Raw genomic sequence first — 20,301 nt, 5'->3', positions numbered from 1 at the left:
AAAAGGACTTCCCCTTCAAACTAAGTCCTATGAAATTCAGTGATCATGGCTTGTGTTTAAAAGAAATTTCTGTTGCCATTAGATCACTTGTTAGGGTTTGGTTAGGGTTTTGAGTTTCTAATCATAATCTTCTTGATATACATGTAAAAATTCTTTTAAGGAATTTATGATCTATCTTTGAATGCAAATTGAGACAATGATAATTTGGATAAAAATAGATTCTTGGTCTGTAATGTATACAATGAAAGATGATTTGCATTGATTAGGGGATTTTTAAATTTGAATCTCTTAAGTTAATAAACTTTTGTGCATTAGTCCATCTTTGAAAAATTTGGTTGAAATTTTTTTAATCTGTTGACTAAGGTTTATTGTTCTCAAAAGCTATAAAGGTTATTGTTTAAAAAAAAAAAAAAAAAAGCTTAAATAAAAATAATTCAGCTTGAAAAGAAAGTAAAATTTGAAAGTTACTGAATACTTTGCTAAGGAAAAGGTTACCTATTGAGATTTTATCGAAAGCTATCATTAGACTCTGAATTGAAGCTCAAAGCGGAGATAAGTTGAGTAGAGGAATTGCTGACTACTTTTTAGAGTGAAAGCCACCTTTCTTAGAAAAATTGCTCAAAACAATTTTATCCTAATACTTTTTGATCAATAAGGTTTAGACAATGATCTATAAATATTCAACTGAAGATGTATTGGATTGGATTTCATACACACATATGGACTTGCTAGATTAATTTCTAAATTTTTCAATAAAATTTGCAAGTTTGATTTCATGTTGTGATTACTTTCTAAGATTTGAAATTATTTAAAAAGTCTGTGGAGTCAAATATTTGTTCTCTGAGATATTTTTAAAATTCTCTAAAAGGGTTTTGAATCGTGTGTTGACTAGATAATTTTAATGATTGGTGATTTGTTGTTTAATTTTTTTTTTAATTTTTAAATTTAAAAAGTTTGAAAAAATCAAAAAGATTTTGATTTTTAGGTTTATAGATTTTCTTTTGTTGATTTTTTTTAATCACTGATATGTTACAATATTTTCTAGAAAAATTTGGAAAAAGTCTTTTTTAAAAAAATACACTGTGGATTCAAGATTGGGGTCTTGAACTGGTTCAATAGGGGTGAACCGGTTCAAGTATGTCAATAGGCCAAGCCTAACTTGATTGCCCATCTTAAACTGGTTCAATGGGCCTGAACCGGTTCAAGCCTTGGTCACATTTGTGCACTGCCCTTCTTGAACCGGTTTAAGGCCGCGAGTTTTGGGTTTTTATACCTGTTTGTTGCTTCATTGTTTGCCTATTCTCTCTACCTCTATGTGCATGGTTGCTTCCTTCACTCTATAGTTCATACATATACATATATACATCATCTATATCATATTTTTGTCATTCATTCATGGAATATAGTTGATCATTACATGATAAACATGAGATTGAAGACAAGAATTGAAGATTGTGAAGATTGAAAATTGCAAAATAGGTTTGAATGAAAGTTATAGAGTTTGGGATTAAACTTAGAGGATTGGTTAATCTTTTGGGTTGATTGAAGAGATTGAAGCGTCTAAAGAGAAATTGGGGTAGTAATCTTCATTGTTATTGATTTTTGGGAGGATTGAAGATCAAAACAAAGTTTTCTATAAACACTTTGGGGGTTGCACACCAAGTGTTTCATAGAATTCCCAAGAGAGTTTCCAAGCTTCAAAGTGAAATTTTTTGTGAAGAACATGGCTCCAAAATTGTCTAAGGAAGCTAAAGGCAAATGTGTTGCACAACCTAGATCTCCCAAGAGAGCCCGAACAAGTATAACCATTCAAGAACCTCAAGGTGATACACATGCTTTAGGAGATGCTCCTATGAGGTATCCGTCTGTTTCAAGCACTGGACGAATTAAATTTGAAGAGTCACACTTCTACAATGTGAACGCCTGGTAAGCTTATCTCTCGGTCTACATGGATGGTCCTATCAAGTCTAAAAGGAACATTAATCTTCAAAAGTTTCAAGACACAGCAGACAAAAGCTAGTGAATTACATCAAAGAAAACAAATGGTTTTTCTTCACTAAGCTTGGAAAGAATACTTACTCTCCGGATATGGTGCGTTATTTCTATGCAAATATTCGAGAGGTAAAAGATACCTACTTCATCGTATCTCTTTCCAAAAAAGATTACATGGTGGATGAAAAGGATATTGAAGTTATCCTAGACCTTTCAGACATTCGTCAATTGACAGGACAAACTCTACCTTTGACAATCTCAGGTTCAGATTTTCCCAGGATTGTTCTAAAGATTTTTGTTCCGAACTCTTCTCTAAACCAGCTTGATTCCAAACAGATGAAGTAGTGTTCTTCAATTTGTTTGCAATGATGAATCTTGGCTATTTGAGTGAGCACAAGTTCTCTATTTTCTTGCTGTTAATGAGACTATTTAGCTTACACTATCTATTGTGTAGCTAATAATAGCTCATTACAAGAAGAACTCGCAAAAGTATTCTTCTCATTTTCCAGTGATTATCATGGAAATCTTCAAGAAGAAGAATGTTCAGGTTCCTCCAAGAGCATATCATCAGCCTATCATGACTGAATTGGATCCTCTTTCCTTGAAAAAGTCACAATCTGTTAGGGAAAATGCAAAAAAGGCTAGGCGAGATGTTGATGAAGGGTCATCACAAGCTCCAGAGATTTGACAGTTATTTCCTCCCAAAGGGAACTCCATAAGAGCAGATGCAAACGTCATGTATTCTCATCTTCTGCAGCATCCGACATTTGACGAGCCCCTTACTATGCGTTTAGAAAGTGAACTTTTAATGCGAGAGGTCGCTTCGCAAGGTCAAAATATGAATGTGGTTTCAGAAGCATTTCTAGTCAAATTTTCATTTATAAAAACCACTACTACAACTAATGAAGTATAACGAGTAGGGATCATCCACAGAGATTATACATGTTAGAATTTTACTTCGACTCTAGCATATCAAAAGATTGCAAAGGAGAGTTGGTTTGGTTGATTACACTAAGGTTCAATAAAATTAAAATACAAGTAAAGTAAACTAGTGAGAGATAGGGATTTAAGAGATATGAAGAGAGGTCTTAGGGTGTTGGACTCACCACTAAGCTCATGTAAGTAACCACTTGCTTTCCATTAATGGGGAATACATTGTTGTGAACAAAATGCGACTACTAATTGCAATATTAAGCATGGACCATCAAATTCATGTTTGAATTGTCTACCTAACCAACAAATAAACTAAGTGTAGAACAACCCATCAAATCTAAGCATGACCCATCAAACTAGTCACAATTGTAGCACACATCAATCTAAAGAATCATGGAATTTGCAATAATAAGACATGGAATATCAAATCAAGTATAGATTGTCTGCCTACCTACAAATATGGATTAAATTATGGAACAACCCATCAAGTGTAAGTATAATCCATCAAATTAGTTGACAAACCCATTCAATGAAAACCCATGCCTAGCCATTACTAAATTCTTAATTAATCACACATAGACATGCAACCAACATAGAGAATCTAGTGTAGAGATCAATTCCCAAATAATCACACATAAGACAACATATAATTAAAATAGAGAATCATAAGGAAGAATTAAATCAACAATCATAAGGCTAAGCACTAATCACAACAATATATATATATATATATATATATATATATATATATATATATATATATATCTCCAAAAAAAGAAATACAAGGGTTTAGATTACACAAGACTTAGGGCTCATCCAAGCCCTAAATGTAGATCTAGCCAATCATGGATGAGGTAGGTGTGGTCATGAAACCCTCAAGGACAAGCTCCAAACATGGCTCCATCTTCTTCTTCTTCATCTTATTCTTCTTCTTCTTTGAAGCTCTAGAGACAGAGAGTGTGTGTGGATCTAGAGATGGGTTCTTGAGATGTGCCTCCACTTCCCTCTTTTCTTCTAACCCTAATCTCTAACTTTCTAGAGAGAGAAAGCAATGAAAATATAGGAATTACAATGTAAAAATATAATGATGAAAAAGTTTTTTTACGAAATGGTTCTAATTCCCTTTAAATATAAGGTCTTTTTCTTAGTCTCTAAGTCAGAAATATAACCCCAAAAATATTTAATCCCGCGACTTTTTGGTAGGTGGAGTTCAGGCACGTGGGAATAAGACAGCTCGCTGCCAGCACATTTTCGATCAATCAGAAATATCTTCGATCGATCAGAGTTCAATCGATCCAAATTTTCTTCGATCGATCAGAGTTGGTTTGATCGATCCAACTTTTCTCAGATCGATCAGACTTGGCAGTTTTTCAGCATCAGCCTCTTTTTGCTCTATATCAGTCTCCTTTTGCTCCAGATTCTCACCAAGACTTAGTTTGACTCCAAAAAGGCCTTAAGAAACCATTTTAAACCCCTTTTAACATTATTGACCTGAAATAGACAAAAACAAAAGATTAGATAAAAGGGAAAAATAAGATAGAATAAGGTCCTAGAATACTCAAGCTTAAAGGGTTTAAATGTGCACTTTTTAACGCTCATCAACATCTATGTTTGATAGGATGATGGTTAAGATTAAAGATCTTAAGCTACAGATGAATTAGATGAGAAGACAATAGCGAGGGGTTCCGAATGTGGATGTTTACAGGCTTGCACCTCCAGATCCGTCTATGAGAGCTGAGGATGAGGATGACTATACAGATGGGGATGAGGAGGATAGTGGAGAAGACTGAAGATGATGTTTTTCTGACATAATGGTTGAGAAGATAATGATGCTGACTTTTGTGTTTATTTATCATGCATCATGACATCATACTCTTGTCTTATTTGTCTCTATTTCAAAGTCTTTATGCTTTGTCAATTTGTTCTAAAAAAGGGGAGAACAAATGTGATGTTAAGGGGGAGATAATTTATTTATTTTTTTGATGTTTAATTAAGGGGGAGTTTTTATAAATTTTTTTTTTTTATTAAACTTCACTAGTAGTTGTTACTTGATATTGTGCAGGAAATCAAGTCAAACCGTATATTCAATAATAGAAGAGAACAATGATCATATTCCGTGTTTTTGACTTTAAACAAAATTGTAATTTACTTTTCTGCTTTAGGTAGATTATTCAAATTGTTTTTAAGGTTTTGTCACGAAATTGCCAAAGAAGGAGATTGTGAGATATTATTTTGTAATTGACAATTTTCGGAAACAAAACAAGTCTCTATCGAGTTGTAATTCGAAGTTACTATATCAGGATTGACAGCGACTACGGAATTGAAAGATTGTTCTAAGTTACCATAACCAAGATCATTCGAGAAAGGTAAGAACAACACAATAGAAAGGAATTTTAAAAGGTTAGGACACATTCTAAACTTGGTATTTATTTCAAAATCTTACCATATAGTGTTTTCAGCCTTAATGAACTAGGAAATTCAAGTTTGGCAAACAAGAATTGGTTTAGCCCCTCTGAACCGGTTCAAGGTCTTCAGTTGGCCTCGAAATAAACTTCTGCCATACTTGAACCGATTTAGCCCCTCTGAACCGGTTTAAGGAGTCTTGTTCACAGTACAGTTTCAGTTTCCTTTCCTGATTTGTTTCTAAGTTGTTCTAGAATTGAACCAAATCTTATGCACGAAATTTTCCATATTTTCAGAGGGATTAGGTCATTCTAAACTCTATATAAATCTTATCATACACATAGGTTTATTGATAGTTTTTGCATTATCAGTTTATTATTTTTACAAGCCTTATGAAGATTTTTGTTTCAGAAAATCTTAGAGATTTTTCTGTTTGTCTTTCTAGAACACACACATATTCACATAGTGATTTGAGAATTGTCTTGTTCGAATCTTGATCGTGATCATATAGTTACATCTACATCAATTAAACAAAAGCATATTTTATTTTTTTATTTTTTTTTATTTTTTTTCCTGAATGGGGTTGTGTTATAAACAAAGAAGAAAGTAGTATAAGTGCTTAAGGAGGCATACCTCCTTTTACAAATCAAGAGCTAGAAAAAGCCCAGTTCCAGTAAATACTGGGAAAAACAAGAAATTGCAAAAACATTAAAATTTAAAAAACAAGAGCAAAATCTTGAGGACTAAAATTAAGGAAATTTAAAACTTCCCACAGAATAGTCTTGGCAGCATATGTTGCTTGATCTTGAGCTCCATCATGCATGATCATATTTCTCACATTCCAGATCTTCCAAATAGTGGTTGCAAAAATTCCGGTTAAAATTTGAGTCTTGACACTTCTGCCTACAACTTGCATAACAAACCAATCCACAATTTCCCAAACATAATTGAACACTGGCAAATCCATTCTCAATAAATTAAATATATCCTGCCAACTTGCTTTAGCATAGGAACAAAGACAGAAAAGATGGTCATTTGTATCAGCTGCCCTCCAACAAAAGCAGATTTATTTCTATATTGAATTCGGACGATTGAAGAACAGAAGTAAAAGTGACCACACTTTGAAAAGGCTGGAACATTTGAGGAGTCTTGTCTGATCTACCTGTTACTCTTCTACAAAGATCATGTATAAGCCTGAGGTCAAGTTGCTGTTGAACGAGAAGTCACAGAGCTAGAAGATTATCAATAATTGGTGTTTGGTAGAACAATAGGGTGTGAGTCAGAGTCAAAGTTTAGTATACTTTGTTTCAAGCATAGTGGATCGGTTTACTTTAGACTACACAGTCCACAAGGTTTTTCTCACACAAACAGTTAACGTATTTTATCAATTGGGGTTTACTCGTTAAAAATCCTGGTGTCATCTCTAACTTTTACTTTACTTTATTTTATCTACATGTGATTAATTATTTAATTACTAAAATAAAGTAAGTTAGAAAAACACAAGATTTCTGTTCAAAAATAATGAAAACTTTCTAAATATTCCGCTGCGTACAACTCACATCACCTCACCAACGACCACCAACAAAATTGAAAAAGACAAACAAAACCCACACACCAAACGATCACCAAATCAACTTGGATCAAAAGGGCCAAACAACACCATCCTACCACTCATACCCCACACCCAAGAAGAACTTGCCACTGAATCGACCCACAACAGAATATCGGAGATCCCACCTCCCGACGGAATGAGAAAAACTTTGCTCACGGAGACCCCACTTTCTTTTCACCCTTGGTCCTTTCAAAATGATCCTAGAAGAATTTATAAGGTAGTAATGCCTATTCTTTGAAAAAAAAAAACGTTTGATAATTCATCCGGAGTCATGAGACGGACATCAAGTGCCCCAATTGCCACTTTTTGCAACAAAGCAAGACTCAGCAAGAATTTTCCATCATTCTCAATGAAAATTGTGTGCCTTCAGTTACATTGCTTGTCATGAAATATACTTTTGGTTGTTCATTCTTTTCCACAGCATGTCAACAACCCAACCACACCATCATATCAAAGTAATGTACATAACCACACCACACACAACCATTGACATTAACAAAGTAGTACACAATCGCACCAAACACAACCTCGCAACCTTCCACACAACAAAAACTCTCTCCACAACCAAATACAGTCCTTTTCCATTTAAGCCAAGAACCAATCCACACAACCAAATACAAATCCAAAAACGTTCAAAACCATAAAAGCATCAAGATAAATAATGCAATAACAAAAGATTAATATATATAAATATTATTAATCTTATTTTTGTACTAAACACCCACAATTGTTAACTTTTGTTTATTGTCTTCTTTTTTTTTTGGTAGAATATAAATCTATAACATGTTTAATTTTGTTACAGTTGTCATTGCATCGATTTTGCCCCTTTGCTATTTAGATTCATTTAAATTTTTTTTTTAAAAAATTATTTGGTGAATACCAACTCCTTACATTATTCTGAGTATTAGTATCAAAGCCATGATATTATTATATTTTGCAGTAGGAAATGCTATGGATGAGGGCCCACAATGAACGCCCCCTCATCATAGCCCGCCTTACTCTTTGATACCCGTATCATCAATCTAATAAGTTAATTAGCTTAAGATCAATCTCTATGTATTGAGGTGATTATGTGACATAGTTGCTAAAACTTTCTCATGAAAACCAAGCTAAGCTGTCATGATATTTATGATGTTCTAGGAGGCCAAGTGTTATTGACTAATTTTAGGTGTCATTACCTCATTTAAACTTTTATCATCTCATGTGTATTAGTTTATATGCAATAGAGTGGATAAAGTTCACAGTTCTCTCTTCGTATTTAAAATATTTATTTTTAGTTGATGTGTTTTTTTTTTTTTTCAATGAATTGATTTTTCACTCTCAAGTTGTTTAGGAAGATGAAATCAATTGTAAACCAGTTTGTTCATAACTTTTGCTCCATTAAACTATTAGGTTGCACTGAGGTATCAGAGGTAGTTTCACTTCCTTTTAGCCCCAAGATGTATTGCTACAGGTAACATACAGGCTTTGTTTGCAACAGCATCTTAATTACTACAGTTTGGTCCTTAGATATGAACAGTGAAAGTTAATGGTTTTGTAAATATTTTCACAAATTGGATGATTTCTACAGTTTGTATTTAGAACTTGCTATTTTGGCAATATAGCTCTCAAAATTGCACAAAATTGAAGTTTTCCCTATGTTTTATTGAAAATATGAAGATGGCCATGCAGGATGGATACTCCTTCACTAGTGTCAACGGACGTGGTGGAGGGACCAGTTGGTTTCAGAAAAAGACAATTAATCAATAAGAGAGGAATTAAAGCTACAATCTGGGAGTCAACTCAGGCGGCCATTGTTATGGTGATGTTGCCATCTCGATCTCATCCATTAAATTCAGATAGCACTCTTGAAGATTTCTCAACTTCATTTATCTTGCTTTGACTTTGTCTAATTAATGTCTTCACTTATTTAGTCCAAGAATAGAGTAGGGAGGAGGACTAGCCCGATGCAGACATCTAGGACGAAATCCTAGTCAAAGCTTACGAATGCAATTTTTAGGAATTCATATATATTGAAACAAAACATTATCCCAATATTTTTGGGAAAAAAAAAAAACATTATCCCTAAATTAATTGGGTCAACATTCATGTGGATGCATGTATCACTGGCAAGGCCTTTTCTTTTCGGAATCACTTTCGATCAGCTTTTGTTTATAGTTTTAGGTAGCGTTCAAAGTCCAGAAAAGCTGTTGGCTCCATTTATGTTCTTCACAAAAATGTCAAAGGTTATTAATGTAAGGGATGATTAATTGAAAGCGGGTCCGGGGTAGCGTAGCCTAAGAACGGCCTTTCTGACTTAGTAAGCAATAAGTAAGGAACTTGAGTGAGGGGGGAAGTTTGGGTACAACGGTCAGCTGAAGTTAGGAAAATCCTCTACTAGATGACTTACCACGCTTATCCCTTGGCAATATCAAGCTTGAGTTGAGTGTTTGACTTGTTAGGGGAACGACATGCGCCGTAGGATTGACACTTTGACTGGTAGTGGGAGAGACCCGTATGTCTTGGAGGCTTGGAGGCTGAGTAGGGGGTGGGCTCATATAACAGGTACAGGGATCTCTATCAAATGTAGGATATACTTTTGAACACTTTATTTTTTCTCACTATTTACTTGATTCTCATTACAGTGTTATACAGTATGAAAGTTGTACAATAGAGAGGATTCTGATCCGAATTTACATCAGTTTTCATATGTATATATATATATATATATATATATATTTGCACGCGTGTGTGGAAAAAGGGAATCTCATGTTGGGAAAGTGCACTTATTCCATATTTTATCACTCTTATTATTTGTATTTTTATCCAAATCCTGTATGCAAAACCTATGTACTGATAAGTGGTCCAGAACCCATTCACACTTGAACCACCATCGGTTGGGTTTTCCGCTTAATGTGGTTGAGCATAACAGTGAACCACATACCAAATAGAAAACATCACAGCTGAAGGCATGAAATTATACACCACTACTAACTGCTTTTGAGATTCTGTTGGGAGGTCAACCTTTATAACATATCCTCATTTAGTTGGGTCATGATATGTATTCGAACATTTGGTGAATTTAGATATTGACTTAGAACAGATAAGCTCACTATCATTATTTGCATTTTGAAAACTTAGAATCATCTCTTGAGCAGCAGCATGAGTAGCCTTGTAATCCTTGTTTACATTTGTACGAATGAATAAATATGCACGAGAAAGCTTAATACCTTCTTTTTCCTCAATTTATAAAAGAAACATACACATTGTGATAAATATTATTTACCACTAACATTTATAATCATTCAACCACATAAGAATTGAAATAATTAATATTGCCAAAACTTCGACTAACGTTAGCAGGAACATGTGCAAAACTTTTTGTCCCTGTAGTATGAAGCATTGTTTGCTTCCCACAACGTTCCTTGTTTTTTTCGCTGTCCTCCTACAAAAAGTGACAAAAAACAAACGTTATTTGATTAATTTTAATTCCTAGGGATTAACACATTCCATATAAAGTAATGACTGAAAGCAGGTAAACTATAAATTCAACTCATTCACTTTAAACAAATTGGTAGATGGAGAATTACATTCGCCTTAGCCGTACCCCAATGCTTAACCAAAAATTCCCAATGGTACTTCATAACTTCAGGTGGTGGGTTAGCCAATCTTTTCGCATCTGTATCCCGAATCAAGTAGTATGCACTTTTTAGTTCACACTTGTACCCCCTCCATTTTGTTCCGATAGAGGATAATGTCCACTGTTTTGAAATGATTCCCACATCATACTGCCCTTGAAAATGTGATAATTGCTGCATGATAATCAACTTTCTCCATGAAAATTATTTTCATGTCATTGAAGGGTTTTACCTTTACTATGGTCCACATATCTTCTTTAAGCCGATTAGGCATCTCCTACCATGTTTTGTAGCACAAAGGAGCTAATCAACTATTGCGGGAAATTGCTCCCAAGTAATTACCATATTTGGTACTTCCATTTCCTGTCAGCTGTCCATACTTATTGACTCTAAACTAAAATTAACAATTATGGTTGTTTAGTACAAAAATAAAGATAGAAGAAATCATTTTTTCTCCTTCATATTGAATGTTGTCTAATTATGCAAACTATATAAGATCTCCATATGTACCTTAATGGTATTAGGGTTGTTATGTCTAAGATATCCTTGCATCGTGTGGGGTCCCGTCTTTTCTTCATAGCTGGTTGGGATGATTTAGTATTCTCAGTATTTTGTTTTTGTGAACTTTGAGATTTTGAAGATGAACCTTCCGGATGTTCTTCACACTTCTTGAACCTGACGAACCATTCGTTTCATTGTGAGCTTATTATTTATCCTTCTTGTAGAAGTAAACAAAAAAGTGAGAATTCATTTAAGTACTTCAAACAACACAAAGATCTGAAGGTGATGATGGTCCCAAATGATCAACCAAAGAATGGAATCAAACAAACTAAGAAGCTTTAGTTGAGCAAGGATAGTTCTAAAAATTACTCCAGGAAAGAAATTAAGTTCAATAACTATATATATATATATATATATATATATATATATATATATATACTAAAATGTAGCTTGAAAGGAAAATGCAATGCATTTCATATACTAAATCATTTCCAAATACCATTTCGATTAGAGCATATACTAAATCATTTCCAAACAAGTACTGAAGTTGGTCCAAGTAAAAAATTTAAAAAACCAAGCCATAAAGGAAACATATGAAATTCCACATTAACTTCAAAAAAAAAAAAAAAAAAAAAAAAAAGCTTCAAATCCCAAAAAAAAAAAAAAGATTAGGATAAAAAATCTACTATCCCATTGAGCAGTAGATATGGAATCATCCTAAATATCATCTTCATCAACATCATCATCTTCTTTTTCAACATTTTCTAACAAATATCTATCTGTAGTTGTTCCAAGCAAATTAGCTCTTGCCCAAAAGGTGTTATCATTAGCGACGTACATCCAAGTTGCTATCCACACGTTGTGTATGAAATGACTCCTCAAATTGATAAGATTCAATATCTTGCTCTGGCGTATTTTAAAGGTCTCACAGTTTTGCGCCAATAACCACTTTCCACTCATTTTCAATGGGATCATCAACATAAAATACTCGTTCAGTTTGAGATCACAATCACGAGGAATTAACAAGCTTAAATCGAAAATCATCCTCCTTTATTCCTCCACACTTAGACAAAACATCAAACTAATCACACTTAAACAATACACCTTCTATGTGCATTGTAGTCTAACTCAATGATATCAGTCAGCACACTATAAGAAAAACGGGCTTCTACGAGGGGTCAAAAGCGCCGTGAAAAGTTATTCACGGCGCATTGTAGGCCCTCGTGTATGAGGGTTCCGTAAATACTTAAATTTATTTACAACATGGATATTTACCCATTAATAATTAACTTACGAAGTACCGAAGCATGCCGTAGAAAAGTTTTCGACGGCGAATTGTAACTACCCGTAAATAATCTCACAAGGCACCAACGCATGCCATGGAAAAATTTTCTACGACGAATTTTAACTACCCATAAATAATCTCATAAGGCACCAACACATGCCGTAGAAAAGTTTTCTACAGCGAATTTTAACTACCCGTAAATAATATTTACGGGGGTTTCAAGCTCCCCGTAGATAACATAATTTTTTTTAAAAAAAAATTATAAAACGTTACCCTTAAATGCTACCTAATCATTCACACAACCTGCAATTGGCATCAATTTTCAACTTTCATTAAATTCAAAAATATATTAACACATTCATAGTTGCAATTCTATATGTTAATGTCAATAACCATAACCAAAACAATCTCTTGAAACAAGAATTCATGATTGATTAATGTGTCAAAATAAGAAGTAAATCCATTTGCAAAAACAAAAAAAATCAATTTCCTAGTAATTGAGTTTCAATCTGCATTTGTCAAAAACACCACCTCATTTTCCATGGTACAAAATCTAAGCAAGTAGGTTCTCCCATTAGTTCAGCAGCCAATACTCAAATAGCAGGGTTGATAAACTTGGCAGCCAATGCAACCCCAGATATCAAACCTTCGCCTAAATTTTTTTTACCAGAAAAAAATGGAAAGCTCATCAAATTAGTAATAAAGATGATACAAGAATAGAAAAGATGAATTAATACTTAGAAGTCATTAAACAAACCACTTAGGAACTATTATAGTGTCTATTTGCGGGACTTGCTCTAAAAGCTCCAATGATATGGTACCCTGCCCACTGTGTAAACAATTGAACAATGTCATAGTCCATTCATACTCATGCCACAAGATTTTCCTTTTTATTTTTTTATAGTTTCTACATGCATAAATACCTCTCAATGTGAAACATGTTGGAGTTTCAATTGAGAAGGCATGTAGATTTGAAGGACAATGGCAATGCAATTTCTTAAATGTAAAATCAGCATGTTCGGTGCATTCCTGACACAAGAGTCAAGCCTAGAAAATGCCTCTCTATTTTCCATTAGTGAGAAAACTACAGGAATGAAAGAGAATCAGCAGCAAATGAGATCTTTTAGGTGTTCCAATTTTGTTAGTTCATTTGGTTAATTTTTGAGTTACTTGCCAGGCCAAATTAAATATAAAATAAAAAAGTAAAAATAAAAATCAATATAGGAAAACAAGCTAATTTCACCCGGCCGGACTACTTTATTTGACATTTTTACCTTAAGTATCACCATTTGCTTTCCTATATCACCTTACCCAGTTATTAACTCTCCCCCCACCCCCCAAACACACATGCACACCTTACCCCCAGAGAAAAATTTCTTTGGACGTAAGAATGATAAATTAAATAAATCAACAAAACCATAGACATAAATCTCACTAGATTAACATGACACATACTTCTTGGAAGTATTTCTCTAAACCATGAGATGTGGGCCAAGTGTGGGATGGAGAAGATCTTTCTACTTAGCTAATTTAAATTTAAACCAGTTTAACCCTTTTTTGTACACTAAACTGACATTTTTCTCAGCAAACTGAAAGCACAATGACAAGTTTTCTTTTTTCTCCCAGTCACCTGAGACTATAGTGCTAGAACACTAGCTTAACTCATACCATGATAAAATTTCCTGGTGAAACAGTAATCCATGCATCCATGCAAAAATTCCCTCTTTCTTTGGAATTAATATCGTTATTTGCTGCTATGGCTCTCTATATAACAAAAGTATTTTGGAATCTCTTTTTTCCTTTTAATTCCATTAAGCTGATTTCACACTTCACAGAGTCAGACAGGTTGCTGTTTGGTTAACAACAAGACAAGTTTCAAGGTTCAAAACAAATCACATGTATATTGGCATAAGGCATGACATAGGTAGGAGACTGTTTTCAGTAATTCTGGTCAGGTTAATCTGAGGCATTTTTTAAGGACTAATGACACAGGCCCATAATTCAACACAATATATATTCCAAAGTTTCTATTTTTTAAATATCTATCCACAAAGTATAAAAAATAAAGGTTAGAAAGAACAACTCAAATGTGATACAATTAAGGCAAAGTAGAACAGAATTTTTAGTACAAAACCAAAGACTATCTAGAATGCTTAAAAGTCAAAGTTCCTTCAAGTGCAAAAAAAGAAAACATATAACCCATGGTACCTTATGACCCGCCCATCATTATATGGATGAACAAGAACTGCACCGGTTTCTTGCAACACCTTGTTAGCAGTATCCTCTCTTGATTGCATAATGGCATCACCGTCACTCCAGATAACCTGGCCATCGTAACATATGACATTCTCAACTTTGCATTTTGGAGCATTTTTGGTACAATAATATATGCTGGAATGCCGCGTAGTTTCATAGCCAAAGATAATGCTGCAACATGGTTACCACTAATTTTGAAGGATGTGAAAAGGAATATTAGAAGGTGGCCAATGAAAATAAAGTTGAGGTATTAATTAGCGTACAACAAACCTGCTGTGAGTTACAACCCCTCTAGCTGCCTGATCATCGTCAAGTGAAAAAACCGCATTGCAGGGACCTCAGAATTTGAAATCTCCACTGATAAGCCATAGGAACAAATATAGTTGTTAGGTTTGGCATAAACAATATGCGTCAAGAAAGAAGGTATGGATGTAAGACTGACTATCATTTGGAAGAAAAAGGAATTCATATCATCTACAATATATTAGAAATAGACTACTCACCCTTTCTCCAATAACTACTTAAAAATATCCTAATGTAAAAACCAGTAAAAATTCAACATCAGCATTTATGCAGAAGCATATAAAGTTGAAATTTGTCCCATCAGTTAAAAGAACTACGTTTTAACATTAGAAAGAAAAAGGAAATATCTTATAGAGAAGATGAGGCAACAAAATTGAGAACCTACTTGGTTTTATGTCCAGTAACAATTCTGTCATCTCCTCAATTTGTACTAGCAAGTATTTTCTTTCTTTCTTTCTTTATTTTCATTTTGTAATCTGATCATTCATCTACATTCTTTGCATTAGCTCTACAGGTTTAGAGAGGATAATGCATAGATGAAATACCAAGCAAGCAAGCAGTTTCAAGGGTAAATTACACTCACACCCCGTCCTTAGGAAAAAAAAAAATCACACATTCACACCTCATCCGCTGAAGTCTGAAGCTTAAGCGACCTACTCATTTCGAACAATTAAACATGACCCCAAAGAAGATGGGAGAATAAAAGGAGAAGAAAAAGGGGAAATAAAGAGTTAATAGTGCAAGGAAAAGTAGTACTTCTTAGAAGGTGAGATTCCTCATCTCTTTCTAAATGATTAGATGAAAGAACATTAACGGGCAAAATAGTCGATCATTATAAACAATTTGAAGAGCGTAATGCAGATACATCAGAGACAAACCAGATAAAATCTGACAGTGATGGAACAAAAATTCAACCCAGCCGGGTAAAGCATGACAAAATGACAATCTCATTCACTATAAAATTAAAATTATTGGAAAGTCTCCACCATATCTTTGTATTTTCATGTCAACATTTTACAGAAATTCTAAAAAAATATTAATTCATGACTTGAATCTACCACATAGTAAGCTTCCAAACCACTAAAACTAACAAAATAGTAAAAAATACAGAAACCCATTATAAGTTAAGCCTAAATATAGAGAACCCTTACACTAAAATCCCCAAAAGACATGAAACAACAATGTAGAAGATCCAGAAAGTAAGAGAAAATGAAGGAAAAAATTACCCAAAAAAAAAAATTAAAGAAAAGGAGAAAAAAAAAGAGGAAAAACTGAAGTACCTAATTCAACTTGCTCATCAGCTGAAGCCACTCAGAAAGTTCCCCAAGAGACCTCCAAAGATTTAATAAAACCCTAAAATTCACAAGTAAATATACACTTCAAATTTCAGTTGAGACACAAAATTGAGACTACCCAGAACACAAAATCTAAGAGGTAAATCTTGAAAGATTATGGCTTAGGGCTTTCTTCGATCGATGGCTAATTAAAGAGTAGCCAATCAATTATCAGCTATCGGCTGACCTCTTGGCTATCAGCTTTCAAAACTTAGGGGCTAGTTGTTAGCAATTAGAACTATGGTGACTGGAGGCAGAGACGACGATAAAAAGGCCCAATTGTTTCCAACCGTCCAGTTATTGCCGCTACACCAGAAGACACCGCCCATAGTTTCATATGAAACAACTATCAATATTTTTTTTTTTTTCCTAGTTGGGTACTCACACATACATGCCTCAACTGAGGCTCGAACCCCTGACCTCTCTTTGAAAAGTAGGGGCTTGGTACCGCTAGGTCACTGGCCTGTTGGTAACTATCAATAATTTCATTCCCAGTAGAAATTAAAAGTAGTGCCCTCTTCCAATTTCCACATACACATACATAAAACATGAATACAGATGTGTATATATACACAATATAAATATGGAGGGATAAGATTTTTATACCTTTGTAACTGGAGAAATCACAATCAAAGAAAACCCATTTGCGAAAAACGTCTATGGGCAAGGACTTTCATCTGTGTTGCTTTCTATGCTTCTGATACATATGAGAGGAACAATGAATGGGTTGGAACTTGGAAGTGCTTCGGTCTATATGGTGAGTAGGGGATTTAGGGTTGATGTTTCATAAAAGAGAGTTATGGGTAATACAGAGAAGAACATGAATTTGAGAAGGAAGACGAAGTTTAGATGAATAAGACAATACTGAGATGGTTTACTCATACAGTCAATGAAATGAATTGCTGCTTACTGAAAATACAAAGCTACTCTTATTTTTTCCTGGACAATAATAAAATGACAATGTGAGGCTAAGCAAGCTCATATATGCAAGACAGAACTCATACGTCAATCAACCATAGGCATTTTTTTAAAATACAAATAAATAAATAATAGTCCCAGTATAGAGAACAATCTAAACTACTCAATTACGGTTTGAGCAAGAGAATAAAACATACCCCTCACGAAGTAGAGATCTGTTACGTTTGTATAATACTACAGATTTATACACTGTGCAGTATATATAATACACAAAAACTAGCCTCTATCATTGGATTATAAAAAAACTAGGATTCATGTAAATTGTATGAATCAACCAAATTATTCCCTACACTTGACCATTTTTTTTCCAGGCGTCGCGAAAGGGCCGTACAGGTTGGTGTGTAATAAATTGATTTTCTTTAGAAATTATATAGTTATTATAATTATTAATAATAATATTATTATATGGTAGGCTGATTAATTCACGGTATATGTGGTGTAGTTTAATTATTTAAGCTTCTATGTACTCGATCTCTTCAATTAATGCAATTGGAATTTGCATGTTCAGATTGAAATTAATGCAACTAGAACTTGCATATTTTACTAGAACTATCAAGAATTTTGTTCTTGTACGCGGCCAACCTCATAAAATTGGTATTAGGGTCATGATAGATGAAAGTGAAATTATTGTACCAAACTAGGAAGATGCTATAGTAGTAATTTTCTTAGAATTTAGTAGTAACATATTATTTATAGTGTATTAGTACTCCTCAATAATATATATGCATTAGGACTGCTTCTTGTCCATGAACTCATATATAATATATTTTAAAGGAATATATGATCAGTTTCATTATATATATATGAAACTAAACTCTATATTATATGTTACCAATTAACAATATTTACTACATGGTATTATTATCACACTCCTCTCTAATCTCTCTATCAATAAATTCTTAATGACTAGCTATTCATTATCCATGACATTACTGTATTACATTAAAAAAAAAAAAAACAACTTGTAACCAAGAATGTTGAGAATATCTACTTTACCACTCCTCATTGTTCATGATATATACTAAACTAATGAATGAAAGAACATCAAAAACTGAACTAACTAATACCAACTAACAGTTCACTTGATGGAAACTCAATAAACAATAAAAAGCTATAAAGAATTTAATCATATACCACCATATATATATATATAACTTGAAACTAACAATCAATAAGGCACATGACTCCCTATACACCATAAAATTGGTCACATAAAGACACGTGACCCCCTCGAGCATGAGAAAAAAGCATTAAAAATGTGCAATAATAAAATTGATTAATGCTGTATTCAATTTCATGATTTGCCCTAAGATTTTATAGTACAGAGATGGAAGGTAAATACTATCTAATATAGTATGACAGAGCAACTTCACCATTTCACATAGACATAATAGTTGGATTAAAGAGACTGAGTCAATACATTGATGACATGGACATATAGCAACTAAAAATACAACTAAGAAACCAAACAAAGGTTCAGTTTGCACAAATTTTGCAACAAACAAAATGTACCTGCCAATAATTCTTCAGTTCTACTCTATGTGTTATATCTTTAGTTCTTAATCTCTCTATGCAGACAAGTTGTCCTCCATCATCTCTGCATCAGGGCAACATACATTAACATGGTGCATAAATTAGGTTAAAAAAAACTCAATTAAAAAGGCAGAATTAAGAGTGCAGATTCAATAAATTAGACCTTAAAACCAGCCAATGAAAGGGGAAATAAAACCCTAGAAAAAATTAAGAATCACAACATATATATATATATATATATAGAGTGAGAGAAAAGGTGAGAGTACAAATAGAGATACCTTAGAGGTGTTGCAAGACCTTGTTGATCCTACCAACAGTAGACTGATCAACAACACCCCCTTTCATAATTCACCAAATAACGATAAACGCAAAATGAAACAAAAAAGGAAACAAATTAATTAACAAAGATAGAGAAAAATAAAATAACAAAACCCTAAAGCTAAGCCTAAGCCAAGATTTAAGAGTCAGATATCTTCCAACCAGTTTTAAAAAATATTCACGGAAGAAAATGATGAAGAGAGATATAAGTAAAGAATCAGATGGAACACAGGTGGATGAAAATAGGGTTTATCTGTATAATTTTATACATAGCCACCGATTTCCTCACCAATGCGCGAATCTTCTTCTATGATGTTTGATCATGCACATACGTAATCTTTTTTGCTGCCCATTGGCCGACTTTAGCCACCGATCTCCATCACTCCATCTCTTCCTCAGATCCATTACTTTCTGATTTCCTCACCAATGTGTGAGTCTGAACAAGCTTTGAACCCTAAAATCAGAACAAGCGAACCTTAGAATCAATCAACAAGTTTCGAACTGTAGAATTGATCTAGGAGAGAGGTTGGATTAGGGCTTTCAATTAATGAACGAAGATAGATTCAATTGAGGGAGGGTTATGGGCTTTGATGAATTCCGAGAAAGAAAGGGATGAGAGTTTTTTGGGTTACTGCTAAGAGTGTACTTGATAATAGAGAGAACTGAACAGAGATTAACGAGAGAGAATTTTCACCTCTGATTGCTCCAAATTTGGGACGATGAAGCTTACCCGACAACGCGATTTGGCCGAAAACTCCAACATTAAACAAAAGCAACCACGAAGAGAAGCACGAATCAGAACTCTAAGATCGAACAAAAGCAACCATGAAGAGAAGAAGCATAAATATGTTGGCTGTGTGGATCTAATCTGGGAACTACACCAAGGGAAAGAGGGTTCCTAATGTGTCTGGGTCTCCAAATGTGAATGGGTCTAAGGACGAAGTGATATCTCTTAAAGTTTTTTATTATTATTATTATTTTATATATATATATATATATATATTTAAACTGATTTTTATTGTGCGGGAGTGGAAAATTTTGGCGCCGGAGAGGAAAATTTTGGGGCTGCTTATTTACGGGGCAAAAAATATGCCTTGCATGTGAAATTTTCAACGAGAAACATTTTTCCCATTAAAGGTATATAAATATGCCGTAAATATATGTAAGTATTCACGAGATTTTTAATACACCGTAAAAATATTTTTCTACGAGGATTTTGTAAAATCGTCGTGAAAG

The 20,301-nt window shown here is 33.8% G+C and overlaps 1 long non-coding RNA gene across 10 annotated transcripts; it reads right to left on the bottom strand.

Annotated features, from left to right (window-relative positions):
- Positions 1–10,046: 10,046 nt before the first annotated feature.
- LOC132306388 (uncharacterized) lies at positions 10,047–20,006 on the bottom strand. Of its 10 annotated transcripts, XR_009481956.1 has the most exons (12): positions 19,760–20,006; positions 19,355–19,519; positions 19,026–19,085; positions 18,727–18,811; positions 16,843–17,175; positions 16,183–16,255; positions 14,870–14,956; positions 14,552–14,667; positions 13,101–13,172; positions 12,875–12,995; positions 10,510–11,232; positions 10,047–10,364 (listed from the first exon to the last, which is right to left on the bottom strand). It is a non-coding gene; the product is annotated as an uncharacterized LOC132306388 (long non-coding RNA). The 10 variants fall into 10 exon arrangements; XR_009481960.1 differs by lacking the exon at positions 13,101–13,172; XR_009481958.1 differs by lacking the exons at positions 12,875–12,995; positions 13,101–13,172 and having other exon boundaries at positions 10,510–10,951; positions 11,068–11,232.
- Positions 20,007–20,301: the final 295 nt, after the last annotated feature.

This window comes from Cornus florida, unplaced genomic scaffold (genome assembly GCF_030987335.1).
Source record: "Cornus florida cultivar Cherokee Brave unplaced genomic scaffold, ASM3098733v1 CherokeeBrave_3.0.0_Hap2_Chr05, whole genome shotgun sequence".
Lineage (NCBI taxonomy): Eukaryota > Viridiplantae > Streptophyta > Magnoliopsida > Cornales > Cornaceae > Cornus > Cornus florida.
The sequence above is the reverse complement of the archived record's forward strand: the minus strand, read 5'-3'. Positions and strand labels throughout refer to the sequence as shown.